Below are 16,152 nucleotides of genomic sequence, written 5' to 3' on the forward strand. Positions count from 1 at the left end.
CTGAGCGCAGTGCGGGCGCAACACCAAGGGTTGCGATCCTGTTACCGGTCAGTAAAAAAGATAAAAAAAGGAAAAAAAAAAAGAAGACCCTCACCATTAGTGTTCCCTGGACTTTGTACTTTGCAGCTTCTGCAACTGTAAGCAGTAAATTTCATTTTCTTACGAAGTACCCAGTTCCAAGTATTTTGTTATAAGCAACAGAAACGGACTAATACATCATCCCAGTGAATGGCACAGCCTTCACCACATTGATAAAGCTGAAGACATGCTTAAGTTCTCTTACTACAACATCCAAATCCAAGTCTATTGACCAAATAGAATATACTAGCAAAATATATCTAAATGTGTCATCAAATATCTTGACATATCATCAAAATATAGTACCATATATCTCAAATTTTTTCATCTCAACAGCTACCCTCTTGTCCAAACTACATCATCTCTCATCTGGACAACAGGGATGGCTTCCTCCCTCGTCCCCAGCTGCCATTCTTGCCAAGCTACAATAGATTTTCTTTTTCTTCCTTTCTTTTTTTCTTGGCAGCTGGTGGTCACAGGGAACTGAACCTTTGACCTTGGTGTTGCAAGGCCACACTCTCTGATAGATTTTCATGGCATAGCAAGAGATAAAAACATAAATTAGGTCATGCCACTCCCCAACTTAAAATGCATCAGAGGCTGTTCCTGGCTTTTGTTTCTTAAAAATGAAGAGCCTTTTCCCAACTCTGGGCCTTTACACTTCTTCCCTGGTCCTAGTGTTCTTCTCTCCAGTTCTTCACACAGCAGTTCATTCTCAGCCTCTAGACAACAGATCTCTTATTGTTGTCTCACAGAGGTCTTCCCCGTCTTCATTTCTGAGATTGCCACCTGCAGTTATTCTCTTACCATCTTCATTCTTTCCTTCATGGAATTGTCATTTTATTAAGGTTTCAAGAAGAAGTAAAGGCAAATGTTGTTCAGTTTGCAATATTTACCTGGCTATTTTGGTCAGACTTTTTTTTTTTTGGAAAAAAAATTATCACAATATTCTGTATAGTTTTAAAAGCTGCTCTTCATATGTTAGCTCTTAAGCATTTTCTAGATTATTAAATACTCACCTAGAACATGATTTTTAATACTTCATCATATTGTTGTGTCATAATTTAGGTAACCAGAGCTCTATTGTTAGAATTTAGGTTGCTCTTGGGGCCGGCCTGGTGGCGCACTGCTACAGTGCGCCGCTTGGGAGCGCGGTGGCGCTCCCGCCGAGGGTTTGGATCCCACATACAGACCGGCCGCTCACTGGCTGAGTGAGTTGCGGGCGCGGCACCCAGGGTTGGGATCCCATTGCCGGTCCCGGGCCGGTACGGGCGCGACATTGAGGGTTGCGATCCGTTGCCGGTCATGAAAAAAAACAAAAAAAAAAAAAAAGAATTTAGGTTGCTCTTGGGGCCGGCCTGGTGGCGCACTGCTACAGGGCGCCGCTTGGGAGCGCGGTGGCGCTCCCGCCGAGGGTTTGGATCCCACATACAGACCGGCCGCTCACTGGCTGAGTGAGTTGCGGGCGCGGCACCCAGGGTTGGGATCCCATTGCCGGTCCCGGGCCGGTACGGGCGCGACATTGAGGGTTGCGATCCGTTGCCGGTCATGAAAAAAGACAAAAAAAAAAAAAAAAGAATTTAGGTTGCTCTTAATTTTTTACAAGAGTTGGAGAAAACCAAGGTAATCATTAGATCCCTCAGAAAAATGGAGATGGGGTTTTGAAATTAGGATCATAGCCTGAAAGGAGAAATGATGGATTGATGAAATGGTAAACAAAAAATGTTTTCACAAAATCAGAGAGAACTAGAATTTGGGTTGTCCTTGAAGCTTGAAAGAACTAAATTTAAGATAAACAAGATAAATAAGGGAAATAGAATGTTAACATTATTGAGGTCATTACACTGTGGTTTCTCACGTAAACAACATGGAGGATAGTGATAGAAGAGCTGATTCAGTGGTGTAGGCAATGGGTTGGATTTTGGATATGTCGAATCTGAGATATTGTGGAACATTCTAGGGAGCTATTTAGTAAGCAGTTGAATTTAATGGTGCATGGCTTAGGAAGAAGTTCTGGTTTAGAGTAAAAGATTGGGGAGACATCAGCATACACTGAATGGTAATTGAGACCAATGGAACTGGATGCAAAAATCCAGGGAGATTATGTAGAATGAGAAGAGGATACAAACGGACAGAATGGTGAATAAAATAAACATTTGCAGGATGCAGAGGAAGATGGGCATTTACAAGAGGTAGAGAACAAGAGGCCAAAGAGCTAGGAACAAACCAGGAGAGAATGTGCTGTGGTATTCTCCAGCATTGATGGACCTAACCCTGCCTGACTGATTATATGACTGATTACTTTTCCTCCTCTTTATGTCTTGTTTTTTTATATCTCCCCATATTGTGCTCAAACAGAGAATACCTTTTCCAGATACAGCATCCTCTTCTTCAATAGAAGATATATATGTTATTGTATTCCCCAGGTAGAATATCCAATCAGTTCTTTGAGCTCATTGAATGAGTAGGTGGAAATCTCTAGGGTGTGATTTGAAGCACCTGGGAAAAGCTGTTTCTGTGTCCTCAAATAGTTATTTGGCTGACCTGTAGCAATGCCTGACATAGTCAACACTCAGTAAACCCTTGTGAGTAAATGGATCCATGAATATTGGATGACTAAGTATCCTATTAAAATGCAAATATTCTGAGCGGGATGACAAATAAATTGTCAACCCCTATTTAACAACTTAGTAGGCTGGGGATTTGTTATCAAAACTCTTCCCATTGTGGTCAGTCTCTATGCAGTTGACTCACTGGGTCAGTTATTGTGGTAGGTTTCCAGGCCTGCAGTGGAGGCTTACCTGGGAAGGATATATCTAGCACATTAGTTCAGTTTTACAAATATCTGTATTCATCTTCTAGGCTGCCATAACAAATTACCACAAAGTAGGTGGCTTAGAGTAACAGAAATTTATTATCTCCCAGTTCCAGAGTCTACAAAGCTGAAATCAAAGTGCCAACATGGGGCCGAGCCCGTGGCGCACTCGGGAGAGTGCAGTGCTGGGAGCGCTGCTGCGCTCCCGCCGCGGGTTTGGATCCTATATAGGGATGACTGGTGTGCTCACAGCGCTCACTGGCTGAGCGCGGTGCGGCCGGCCGGTTGGTCTCAAAAAAAAAAAAAAAAAAAAAGTGCCAACATGGCCATGCTCTCACTGAGAGCTCTAGGAAAGGATTCTTCATTGCCTTTTCCTATCCTCTGGTGGTTGCTAGTATCTTTGGTGTTCCTTGTCTTGTAGATGCACCACTCCAATCTCTGCCCACATCTTTACATGACATTTTTCCCTCTGTGTCTGTGTGTCTCTGTGTTTCTTCTTATAAGGACACAAGTCATTGGATAAGGGAATACCCTAATGCAGTATGACTTCATTTTAACTTAACTAATTACATCTGCAAGTACCCTACTTCCAAATAAGATGGCATTCTGAGGTTCTGGGTGAAATTGTAGAGCAAAAGTGTCAAAATATCTGTTAACTCTCAAATGATTCAGAAGAAAAAGTGGTGTGTGTGTGTGTGTGTGTGTGTGTAGCACACATCACACAATAATAGCACACCATCTATTATGCTAGAGTATGGCTAAACACTCAGGTAATCTCCAGGGATTCTGGAGGTAGAGACAAATAATCATCATATAATATGGCACACTGACACTGCTCTGTGTGTGTGTGTCCACTGGGTAAGCACTTGACACCTATTGAATATGAGAGGTAACCTAGGAGCACCACGTGGTGGGAAATAAAGACTGAAAAGGACATTTATTTACTCTCAAAAATATTGTGAATGCATATTATGGGCCAGGTTTTGGGTGAAGGACAGGAAAAAAGCAGTAAATTAAAAAGGTATTATTCATGTCCCCAGTCAACACATAGTCTAGTAGGAAAAGATAAGCAATAAAAAAGGTATAGAAGAAATACACTTGAAATTTAAAAACTGGGAAAGTGTTATGAGATTTACAGGGTGGTTTGTGAATGAGAATAAGTGAGAGGTGCTCACTTAGATTGGGTGGTCAAGAAGAAACATTTACACTGTAACTTGAAGGATGAGAAGGGGAGAGTCAGGAAGAGGCATCTCACTGCCTTCATCATTTGTCAAGGCTGCTGCTAAGCAGACAGCCTGAAGCTTAGCAGTTAGGATGAGAGCCTTCACATTCTATCCCACACCTTACCCATTTAGTTGTACTTCCAGAAAGAGGCCCTGACATTTTTCTCCTCTCTTCTGCCCACCCTTTCTCCTACACACACACACACACACACACACACACACACACACACACACACACAACTTTTTCTTCTGAATCATTTGAGAGTTAACAGATATTTTGACACTTTTGCTCTACAAATTTCAAAATGTATTGCCTAAGAAAAGGGACATTTTTCTACATAACCATAGTACAATTATTATAATCAGACAATTTAACATTCATACAATATTACAAGTATTATCTAATTGCAGTCCATAATTTAAATTTCCCAAATTGTCTCAAAAGTGTACTCTATAGATATTTTCTTTTCTTTTTGATCCAGACTCCGGTCAAGAATAAAGGATTGTATTTAATTGACATGACTTTCAGTTTCCTTTAATCTGCAATAGTCCCTAAACTTTTTTGTCTTTTATGACATTGACATTTTCAAGGAATCCAAGTCATTACTTTGTAGAATGTCCAATAAAGACTCAAACATATATAGCATTTGTAGTATAGTTTTTGGCATTTTGTCTAAATGCTCATTTGGAAATTTGTAACTAACTAAAATTGCTAGCAACCTATATTTGACTGCAGTACAAAGTATCCTAAACGAGTTCCATGGGGTATGAATAATATTTTGTTAAAGGGGTCTTGGAACTGCATTATAAAGAGTAAAAACAGGTTTCTTTCCTGCAGGACTTTTCAAGAGCCTTATATACTAATAGACATTATGAATCTTTAAGAGGTTATAGAATACAGGGTTTCCCAAACTTAGTTGATCAAAGAACACTTTGAGGACTGTAGTCGATTGAATTGAGTCCACCCCAAACTCCCTGAATCTTGAATTGTGTCCCCCAAGTTTTATGTATTAGAAACTTAGCCCCCACTGTGACTGTTAAGAGGGTGGGAGATCCTATTATGGTAATTGAAAGGTGGAACTTTTAAGAGGTGATTGGGTTATAGGACCCTGCAGTAGTGACTGGATTAAAAATGGTGGTCAGGGGCATGGTTCTGAGGGCTTTAAAAGAAGAGAATATGTTTCTCTTTCTCTCTCTCTGCTCTCTCTGCTTCCACTATCTTGCAAGGTGAGACCTATGGGTCACTGTCTCCTCCACCAGATGGACTTTGGACTTCTCAGCCTCAGGGACTGTAAGCAATAGATTTTGTTTTCTTTATAAATCACCCAGTTCCAAGTATTTTGTTATAAGCAACACAAAAGGGACTAATACAAGGATCATATTAGTTACCTACTGCTCAGTAAAAAATTACCCAAAATTTATGGGTTTCAAACAACAAACATTTGTCGTCTTATACTGTTTCTGAAAATCAAAAATCTAGAAGTGGCTTAGCTCTGTGGTTCTGGATCAGAGTCTCTCCTCAGATTGTAATCAAGATGTCAGCTGGGGCTGCAGTCATCTGAAGGCTTGACTGGGGCTGAAAGGTCTGCTTTCAAGATTGCTCACTCACATGGCTGTTGGAGGGAGGCCTCAATACCTCACCATGTTGGATCTCTCCGTATGGCTGCTTGAATATCCTCATGAAACGGCAGCTGCCTTCTTCCAGAATGAACAATCTAAGAGGAGGAAGAAGAAGGCTGTAATGCCTTTTATGTTCTAGTCTCAAAAGTCACATACCATCACATCTACCAATGAGTCACTAAATCCACCCTACACTCAAGAGGAAGAGAACTAGTTTCCATCCCCCCACCCCCTTTTAGGCTCCAATTTTTAAAGAGAGTATTGTCGAAGAATTTGTGGACATATTTTAAAGTCAATACATAGGGTCCAGAATTCTTAACACATTTTATAAAACATTAGTTACAATTTGGGCTTGTCTCTAAACTTTTTGAGCTTGAATTTTTACAGAAGCAAAATGAAGGTGTTAATACTATCTTTTCAATATTTTAGTGTTGTTGTGAGGATAAAATGAACCATTGTACATGAAAACGCTTTAACAATTATAATGTACTATGCAGATGTTCACACCTCCTAAAATCATTGCCCAAAATATGATCTGTCAAATAACTGAACTTTAGATGTCTGACTCTTCATATTAAAAAAGCTCCTCTTCCTATCTCCCAGAAGAATGTCATATGCATACGTGTGCTTAAAAATGCTTTTGATAAGTCTTATAACAACTCCACAGGAATTTTACCTGAAATTTCTTATTTAGTTGCCTCTTTGCTTCATACATAGAACTTTGTCTCTACAGGGTACTGAGTTACCTAGTAAATAAGTAGTTTTTTTTAGAGACTTTTATATACTTCTGTAATTTCCATAAACCATAAGGAAGCTGTTTTTCTTGTGTTTCATAAAAGGGCTTCAAGGTAGTTCTTAAAGAGCAGCTCAGAAAATGTTTTAGGCAATGGCAGCCTCATCAGAATAAACACAGTCTCCCATGGTGACTGCATGGCAGGATAAAGCAGGTTTGTCTATATGAGTTTTGATGGGATATGCTTGTCCAAGATTAGTCTCCTTACTTTATAGTCATATCTCATTACAGAACGAACCACACAGACCACACATAAAGAAAATGTTACTGCCAGCCAACTGTAGTTTTTAAATCCAGAGAGCTTAGAATACTTAAAGGCATAATCTCGTTAATCTTCATAATACCGTGAGGTAAGTCAAAATATCATCCCTCTTAGAGGAGAGTGTGACAAAACTTGGGCTTACTCTGAGTCTCTCTGTGTTTTTCTATTACCTTGCTCTGTGTAACTGTTATTTGAATATTGAATATGGTTTAGTCCTAGTACATTAAAAAAAAAAAAGAACATATATATTATGGCTGAATTGGTACCAGGGTTCTTAGCCTAGAAAGATCTATTGGTCAATACATTAATTAGGGCATCAAGTTTACACCCTGTGTCAACTGTAATTGTTTATTGCCAAACTAAACCCTCCTTAATTTATTATAGTCATTAGTCTCTGTGTTTAAATTTTACAAGGGTATGTGATTAGGAGCTTTCTCTCTCTGAGCTGGGACCTGCCTCACGTGATCTTCTCACCTTACACTTTACACAGGACTCAGGCCTTCCTTAAGAAATGATTATCCGTCCCCGTAGAATTATAAACAGTCATAGGTCCTTCTATATTGCACCTCAACTCTCAAAACTATAAAATGAGAGGGTGGAATTAAGTGATCTCTAAATTATCTTCTACATCTAAAATTCTGAGTTAATGGCGATCTGCTTGATACAGAGGTAAAGGCAACAATGATAGAAATAAATGCCCCAAGTTAGACCATTTGAGACGATCAGAGTTACTTGAATGTTTTCATAACTACCTAAAATCAGTTTGAGGGCCAAGAACTATATAGTAATTAGTGTATAGACCTGCTGCTACAAAAGTTTGGTTCGGGTTTACAGAACATGTTATCCAGGAAAGTAAAAGTCCCCTAGCCACCCCAGAGTTGGCTTTTAGAGAGGGAGCAGGGGATAGAAAGGGAGAGGGAATGGAGGGTGAGGAAACTTTTGCTATATGGTTCAGCAGCAGATGTTTGGGGCAGCAGGAAGTTGCTGGGAATCTAGACATCATTGAGGAAATAGGCTATTAAAGGAGAATTGCTAAACCTGTAGGGGCAGACCCAAGTTTTGTAGGGCCTAAGGCTTACTCAATTATAAAGGCCCTCTTTGAAAAAAAAGAAGACAAAATTAAGTATGAAAATGCATATTTATTCAGAAGAGAATTCAGTTAGAAGTAAATATTTATTTTGAATGTCTATAGCTTTCCCAACAGCATCCAACACGGAAAAGTGCCATGGAGGAGATTTGGAAAGAGACTGCGATCTTAACCAATCACGCTTGAAATATCTTACTCTTGCAAATACTACAAAACCTATGGCCATGTGAACATGTTGCTAACCCCCACCCAGGGTCCTTGGAAGGGGTCTGTGGAAGTGAGAGACACCAGAGCCTGATCTTCACTAGTTTCACATTACGTCCACTGTTGTAAACGTGTCTAGAATATTCCATAGATAGTTCAATTGGAAGTTCATTTAACTTAAAAAAATAAAAATGAGGCATTAAAAAAATGAGGTAGGTCTATATAAACAATCATGAAAATTCCACAATATGTTGTTAGATGAAAAAAGAAGGCATGAGATGATATGTACAAGAGTACTTTAAAAAGTTTGTGGAAAAATGGAATTAAAGGATAATGCAAATACCTCCATGAACATTTTGAAGTACTCTCACAGAGCATGATCCTATGTATGTAAAACAAACAAATAAACCAACACTGAAGAGGTGTGTGCATTGTGTGTTTGTATGATATACATCTGATACTTATCAAATTCTTGACAGTGGTTACATTTGGAGAGTGCATGGGATGGTAAGCTCCTTGAATTTTTCAGGACAAATAAAATATGCATGTGTTACATGTAGGCCTCCTTAATAACTGCACATGCCTCCATAATCTCAATTTCAAACATCCCACTCTCACACCATCATTGGCCATCTTCCCAATTCAGTTCCTCTAGAGCTTCACTCCAGCTATTTTTTGACCCTCCAGACTCTACAGTCAAACCTCCCATCATTTCAATGTCCCTCCCTCCCTCCCTTCACATCCTCACTTCCATCCTTGCCCTGGTGAAATGCTGTGGTCATAATAATCATTTGGCATATGCCTTAACTGTCCTGCTATCTCTTTGTCATGCTTACTTGGCAAACTCCATCCTTTCATGAATCCAACTCTCTTCCTACTCTGCCCCTGCAGCTAGGCAGCTGAATGTGGCTGGAGAAAAACCACACAACTCATGCTGACTGATCTCATTTTACATTCCTCACCTAACCTCAGGGGCGCTTTTAGTGCTGCCCTGGAATCCTACTACATTTTCCTTAGACCATTCACTCTCCCACACTCTTAGGTGGCTGTTTCGTGCTTTTTTCTCTCTCCTCAAACTTCCATTTCTCCTCCTCCATCCTTACTCTCAGCTTATGACCATGCTTACAATTTCATTGAGAAAATAGAAACAACGGGGGAAAAGAAACCACACCCCAAAACCTCGCACCAACTCCCGTCCCTGTAAATACCCGCCTACCTGTGCCCCTGTACTCTGCCCTCTCTCCTGTTCCTGTGGATGAACAACTACAGGCCAGCCCTCAAGTGGTGCACTAACCCCAGCCTTTTCTCACCTACTCGACAGCATTCAGGGCAGGTAGGCCCACAGGCACAGCAGTTATAGTCCCTAGGACCCATGATACTTTAAGGGGCCCCTTTAAAATTAGAAGAAAAATATGAACTTTTAGGTCAAAGAAAATGCCTTAATATATAATGTTAATACATTCATTTTTATACAGTGCAGCCATAAAATATCTATCTATCTATCTATCTATCTATCTATCTATCTATCTATCTATCTATCTATCTATCATCTATCTATTTGATGGAGGAAGGGGCCCAAGATGGCAAAAATGGCTAGGGTTCATGTAAGTCATAATGCAGCCCTGACAGCATTGCTGCCTTTCTTCTCTTTCACCATCAGGTCATCCACAACCAGCAAGTGTACTGCAGTTCCCCCTCTTTCCTAAACCCTGACTTGCCTTCCCTTCTAACCACCTGCTCCACATCATTTTCCGCCTCTTTTGTTTTCATTTTTTAACAGCAAAACTTCCCAAGAGATTTGTCTATATTTACTGTTATCAATTCCTCTCCTTCCATTTTCTTTTAACTTCAGGTTTTCATGCCTGCTGCGACACTGACACTGGTCAGGTTCCAGTGACCTCCATGACACTAAATCCAGTCGCTGTTCTCAGTCCTCCTCTTACTTCACTTAGCAGCAGCATTTTAAATACTTGATCATTCCTTCCATTTACACGACTTTCTTCCCTTGGCTTCTGTGTAGGGAGACCACACAATCTATCAGAAGAAAGACATTTCTGAGAGAGAAGCTGGACACTACCAATAACTGTATTGAGACACAGGCATCAACTTGACCATCTGGTAAACCAGAGTGTATAGTCATGTTCCTCTAGGACGCCACACTTACCTGGCGTTTCTCTTATCAAACTGGCTGTTACTTCTCAGCCTCCTTTGCTGTCTTCCTCTTCTTCTCAGTCTCTAAATATCAGACTGCCCAGAGCTCACTCCTTGGGCCTCTTCTTTTTCTTCTCTTTCTGCTTCTCTGTGTTCCTTCGGTGCTAATTTCCAGCTGCTGCATGCTGGTGTGCTATACTACTTGATGAAATGTTGAAATATTTCCATTCAGGTTAGTAAAGAGCTGCCCTCTATACTCTCCAGGGTCCCTTCCTGCCTCACCACTCTGGCCTCACTCTGGGACCCTCAGACCTGCCCATGATCTAGTTTCTAAAAGGCTAACACCTGACCCTTTAGAACTGTGCTCCAGTACCTTGATTGGTTAGTACCACTACCATGCTGGTTGTTAAATATTTTGAATAGCACCTTTGCACTCACTTACAGGGCTTTAAATGAACTCCTAAATTTCTATCTCCAGCTTGAACATTTCCCCTGAACCCGAACCTGAGACGTGTCTGTCCCATTGCCTATTCAGTATCTCTGCTTGAATACAGAGGAGTATTTTGAACTATACATGCCCTGATTTCCCCTCCAATCTTGCTCCTTATCTAGTCTTTGCAACTCAGGTAATGGTAACTCTATCCTTTCAGTTGTTCTGGCTCCAAGTCTTAGGGTTTTTTGTTTGTTTTTTAAGCTCCACTCTTTGTCTTACGCACCCCACCTCCAAGCAAACACTGTTAGCTCTGCCTTCACAATACATAGGTCTATGCTGCTTCTCACTACCTCCACTGCTAGCCATCATCTCCTCTTACTGTGACCACTGCAGTAGCTCCCGTCTCCCTGTGTCCACTCTCGTCCCTTTCTAGTGATTTTCAACACAGCATACAGACTAAGCCAGATAAGATGTAAGACAGTCCATGTCATTCTCTGCTCAGAACCCTCCTATCTCACTCAGAATCAAGGCCAAGCCTTTACAGTGGCTCCAGCTGCTAAGCACCTGGTCCGTGCCATCCATGGATGCCATCAGAGAACAGGACTTCTGATCTCATCTCCTACTCTTCTTGCCGGCCCTTTCTCCCTCAGCCACGTTGGTATCCCTGTTCTTCTGTGTGTGCCAGGCACAATCTCGCTTCACGGCCTTGGCACTTGCTAACTCTCCCTGTCTGCCCTGTTCTTGCTCCATGCTGTACACAGCTGGCTCTTTACCTTCTCAGGTCTTTAATTAAGGGACACCCTCTCAGTAAAGCCTTCTTTAGCAAATTAAAACCTCCACCTCATTGTCCTTTCCTAATTTATTTTTGTCCACAACACTTATAACCACCTGACACAATGTAGATTTTACTTCTATGGTATTTTTCAGTTTTGTTCATTACCGTAATCACAGGGCCTAGAACAGTGCCTGGTACAAAGTGGGCTCAGGAATTAATTGCTAAATGAATTCATCATTAGAAAACAATGTTGAATGCCATTGTCTAATTTTTAAATTGCTCAAAAAAGTTTTACTATTATTGAATTTCACTAATTAGTAATTAATATACTACAGGGAAAGTCCCCCCAAACAGAACAGCTAGTTATTCATAGCCCTGTTCTAGAACTTTTAAATAGAGTTAGTAAAATATAAACTTTGTGTATCCTTTGGAAGCTTATATACTAAAAAATACATCTTGCAGATTTACATACCTAGGGTTGGGAGAGAAATCTGAAGCCAAAGCACTGAGTCCAGGAACACAGTGTTCCAAGACAGACACACACTCAGTCCATCTATGCCAGACTCTCGTCACACTGCTGAATTCAACATAACACAGTGGCTATAGAATTCTTGCTGGCAAACCCGTCTCTCAAATAGTGCTGAGGACCAAACTAAGGAAAGGTGAGAAATCAGGCCTTCTACTCTTCAAGGAAGAAGACTGGGAGTAGAAGACAGTTATACATGAACTGAGGCTGTGCAGATGCGGTGAGGGATTGCCTACTCATCCTCCTCCTCCTCTTGTGATAAACTGAGTCTCCTCATGAAATTCACTAAAGTGCACAGTGTATCATGAAACCCCTTCTTTTGTCATTTGTAATACTCTTGTGTAGACATGTAGCTATCTTTTATTCTGTCTACATAAGAATAATTTAATTTACCAAGTTAATCAGGAACATACAATCATAAAACTAAAGAGACATTAAAAATTCTAGTGGGTGTTTTCTAGTGTTTTTAAACATTAGCCTCTGAGGAGTCTCTTTAACATGCCCACACAGACAGATACTCATATTATAAACCCCTGGACACCTTTGCAACCCCACAACTGAACATTACTCAGTTCTCAGTCTTTCCAGGGAAACCTCCGGAGAACATCACTTATTTGCAAAGAGATGGAATTTGTCAGATGCTACCCTCCTCACTGCAGAGATATCCAGAATCGTCTCAAACCTGGTTTCTTTACCTGTTAGAAACGAGCTCAATTTGGTAACTCACTCAGGATGATTATAACTTCATAAAATTTAAAAAGTAAGGAACGTAATTTACATAGAATTCTTGTGTAGTTTACTTAGGGCAGTGGTGCTCAAACTTTCCCTTTCCTTGTTCAAAATAAACAGCAGCAGCAAAAATCAGGTTGTTTATTTTTTGTATTTTTATTTTGTAATAATTTTCCTGTTTACCAAGGTAGTTAGGAGGTAGGATAAAAAAGGGGAGGGGTTATGTTAATGCACTTATTATGAAAAGGATATGCTCTTTAACAATTAATCACCAAACTTACAGGGGAAGGTAGAGGTGGGAAATGAAGCAGATGTGTTAAAGAAAATTTAACTGGAAGTTAGGTAACTGGGTGTTGTTTTGAGTTATAATGCCCCCTTTTGCTTAATTCTTATACAGCTATTTGTATTAATACATCTTCCTCTCACTTCTAGTTTGAACAGCACTAGCGTAGAATTATAAATTTGTAACATCTTTTTGTTTAGGAAAAAATGGTTTCATAATCAAATGTGAAGACTTAGCAAAAGAAAATTTTGTTTCACAGTTTTTTCATCTGTCTTGCAAGTAAGCTCACAAATGTTTGTATACATGGCTATGGAACTTATAAATTTTTTATTGTATATATTTAAGGTGTACAACATGATGTTTTGATATACATAGTGAAAGGATTACTACAGTCAAGAAAATTAATATATCCATCATCTCACATAGTTACTTTTTTTGTGTGGTAAAAGCATGTAAGATCTACTCTCTTAGCAAATTTCTAGTCCAATAAATCTCTAGACTTATCCATCCTACATAACTGCATGCTTGTGCCCTTTGACCTACATCTACCCCTTTCCCCCTTTAAATGTTTTGTTCAAGGCTATCAGCATAGATGCCACTTATGAATTCAGTAAAATAAATTAGAAAAAATAAATATGTAAACTCATAGTAAAAATAAAATTATGAAAAATAGCAAAAGAAGTCAATGACACTTTTGTCACTGCATTGGTGCTTTCTTAACTAGTTTAGGAGTCAGAGTAGAAATTTTTGGTAGCTATAGCAGTATCAGAATTCATTTTACTGATCAAATACAAAGCAAAACAAATGGATAAATATTTAAGAAAATGGTTTTTTGATATCTAATTCAGAGAATTCTGTTCTGTGTGTGATTCCAACAATTAATTTGGATATTTCCTTTATTGTGTTTCAAGGAATATTTCTCTGGATTAAATTTGTTATTACCTACATCAGAAACGTGTATATGAAGTGCTATACAGTTCACCGTGCAGTCTCATGTCCAGTACTTCATCTGATTTTCACAATGCCTCTGTAATAGCAGTCAGGAAGGTGGACATATACCTGTGTCACAAAGGAGTTAACTAAATGAGGAAAGAAGCAATGAAAGGCCAAGGTCACATAGCTAATAAATAGAGGAGTCAGGATTTGAATCCAAATCATCTGTCTCCAAATATGTCCAATTTATTACCTCTTCTAGTTTAAGGTCATAGGATTATAATGGTGATAATTACTGAGGTAATTCAAACAATTTATCTGGGGGCCTAAATTACTCAGATAATCAACTGGATATTTTTGGTTGCTTTGCAAATTGAGACATGACCTGAGTGTCACTGAGGGGGAAAAAACCCATACCTACATTTCTAAAAAATGGGATTTTTATACCTCTTATTTCTCAAATATGTAATCTAGGAAATGTTTCTTAAGCCAACAGCTGCCAAAATGTTTTTGTTGGAGAATATAATCTCTCCTCTGAAATACAGACTTCATTAATTCTTCATAGCTTGGTATATTTCACATTACTTTCTTAGGACTCAAGAATCTAAAGTTTTAGATTCTCCTTCTTAATGATGAACAAGGTATACTTTAATGATGTTAAAAAGTATATTAAACTGTACCTATTACCTTCCAGACTGTCTTCCTAATTAATTACCTGTGGTGGGTATATGAACATTACTAACGTACCTAAATAAACATATAAGATAGTCAAGACATTATTATATTAAATGCTAAGTGAACCCTTCTAAAGATGCAGATCTCTTATCAGTGAGATCAGTTGGTTAATGTGAGACCATTTTTCAGGTAGGTGGTCTACAGGTATATATTCGTGTTCCAGAGGTGCTGTTAAATATTTGTCAATTTTTTTTGAACTTTGCATAATATGCACAACATTCCTTATTCACTAAAGAGTTAGCCTGACATGGAAAATTTATGCATGCAAAACCCTTTCTTAAGTGGCTAGTCTTGGCATGCATTACGGTCTCAGATGGTATAGAAAGCATTTGCTCACTTGTAAGTTTCTGGCAGTAGGAAACCGCAACAAGTACAATTGGTGATGTTGGACAAAACAGGGCTCCTCTACAGGTCTGGCAGGCCACTGCCTGGCCTAGAGCCTGACGGGTAACAAATGCTGGAAAAATATTTGTTGAGTAAATGAATGAATGATCCACTAGCTGATTTAGAGGCCTTATCTACTCTATTGCTCCATTCATTGTCTCTACCCCTCAATAACTTGTACTGTCATCAATGGAGAAAAGTGTAGGGAGCCCCCCATCCCTGATAAATGTCAAAAGCATGTAAGTAATGATAATTTAGCCAAAAGAATTAATAGAAACTGAAAGAGAGAGCAAATAGAGGGATGTGATTGACAAAGTGAGGACTGTGATGAGCTAGAACTGGAAGCCCTTGGACCAATGGTTATGTAAGCTGGTCGCTCAGTTCAGTTTAGAACAATCCAACAGACATTTAGTATGTGTCAGGCACCGGGACATAGTGTTAGGTGCTGGGACTACAAGGTGTCTGAAAGTCAGGAAACAGGGTACGCTTGTATTTAAACAGTATTTTAGTTACATTTTAAAATACACTCAGTATATTTTTCTTCAACTTCCAGAAACCTTTTCAGGCTAAATATCTCTAAAATTAAAGTAATGGGGTAATGTAAAAAAAGTATAATAAACACACTGGTTTTTTCTCTCTTTTCAGATTTTTTGGGCATTCTGTAGAATATAACAAATGGACTTTTAGCTTTAAACACACTGGGCATATTATTTCAAAATGTAGTGGCCATTCTATTTAAAAATAAGTTTGTTCTATCGTATTAGTCTGTTTCTGTTGCATATAACAAAAATACCTGGAACTGAGTGACTTACAAAGAAAGCGAAATTTATGGCTTACAGTTCCAGAGGCTAGGAAATCAAAAGTCCAGGGAACACATCTGGTGAAGGCTTTCTTTGGTGACTTCAGTGACGGTGGGGTATCGCATTGCAAAAATAGTGGAACAGAGAGAGCAGAGATACTAACCTCCTCATTCACTCTCCTTTTAAAACCCTCCAAACCACATACACGACCACCATTTTTAACCCATTCACTACAGCATGGCCCTACAGTCTAATCACCTCTTCAAGGCCCCCCTTTTGATAACCAAAATAGGATTTCCTACCCTTAACAGTTAAAATGGG

Source organism: Galeopterus variegatus, unplaced genomic scaffold, assembly GCF_000696425.1.
Source record: "Galeopterus variegatus unplaced genomic scaffold, G_variegatus-3.0.2 Scaffold132, whole genome shotgun sequence".
Classification (NCBI taxonomy): domain Eukaryota; kingdom Metazoa; phylum Chordata; class Mammalia; order Dermoptera; family Cynocephalidae; genus Galeopterus; species Galeopterus variegatus.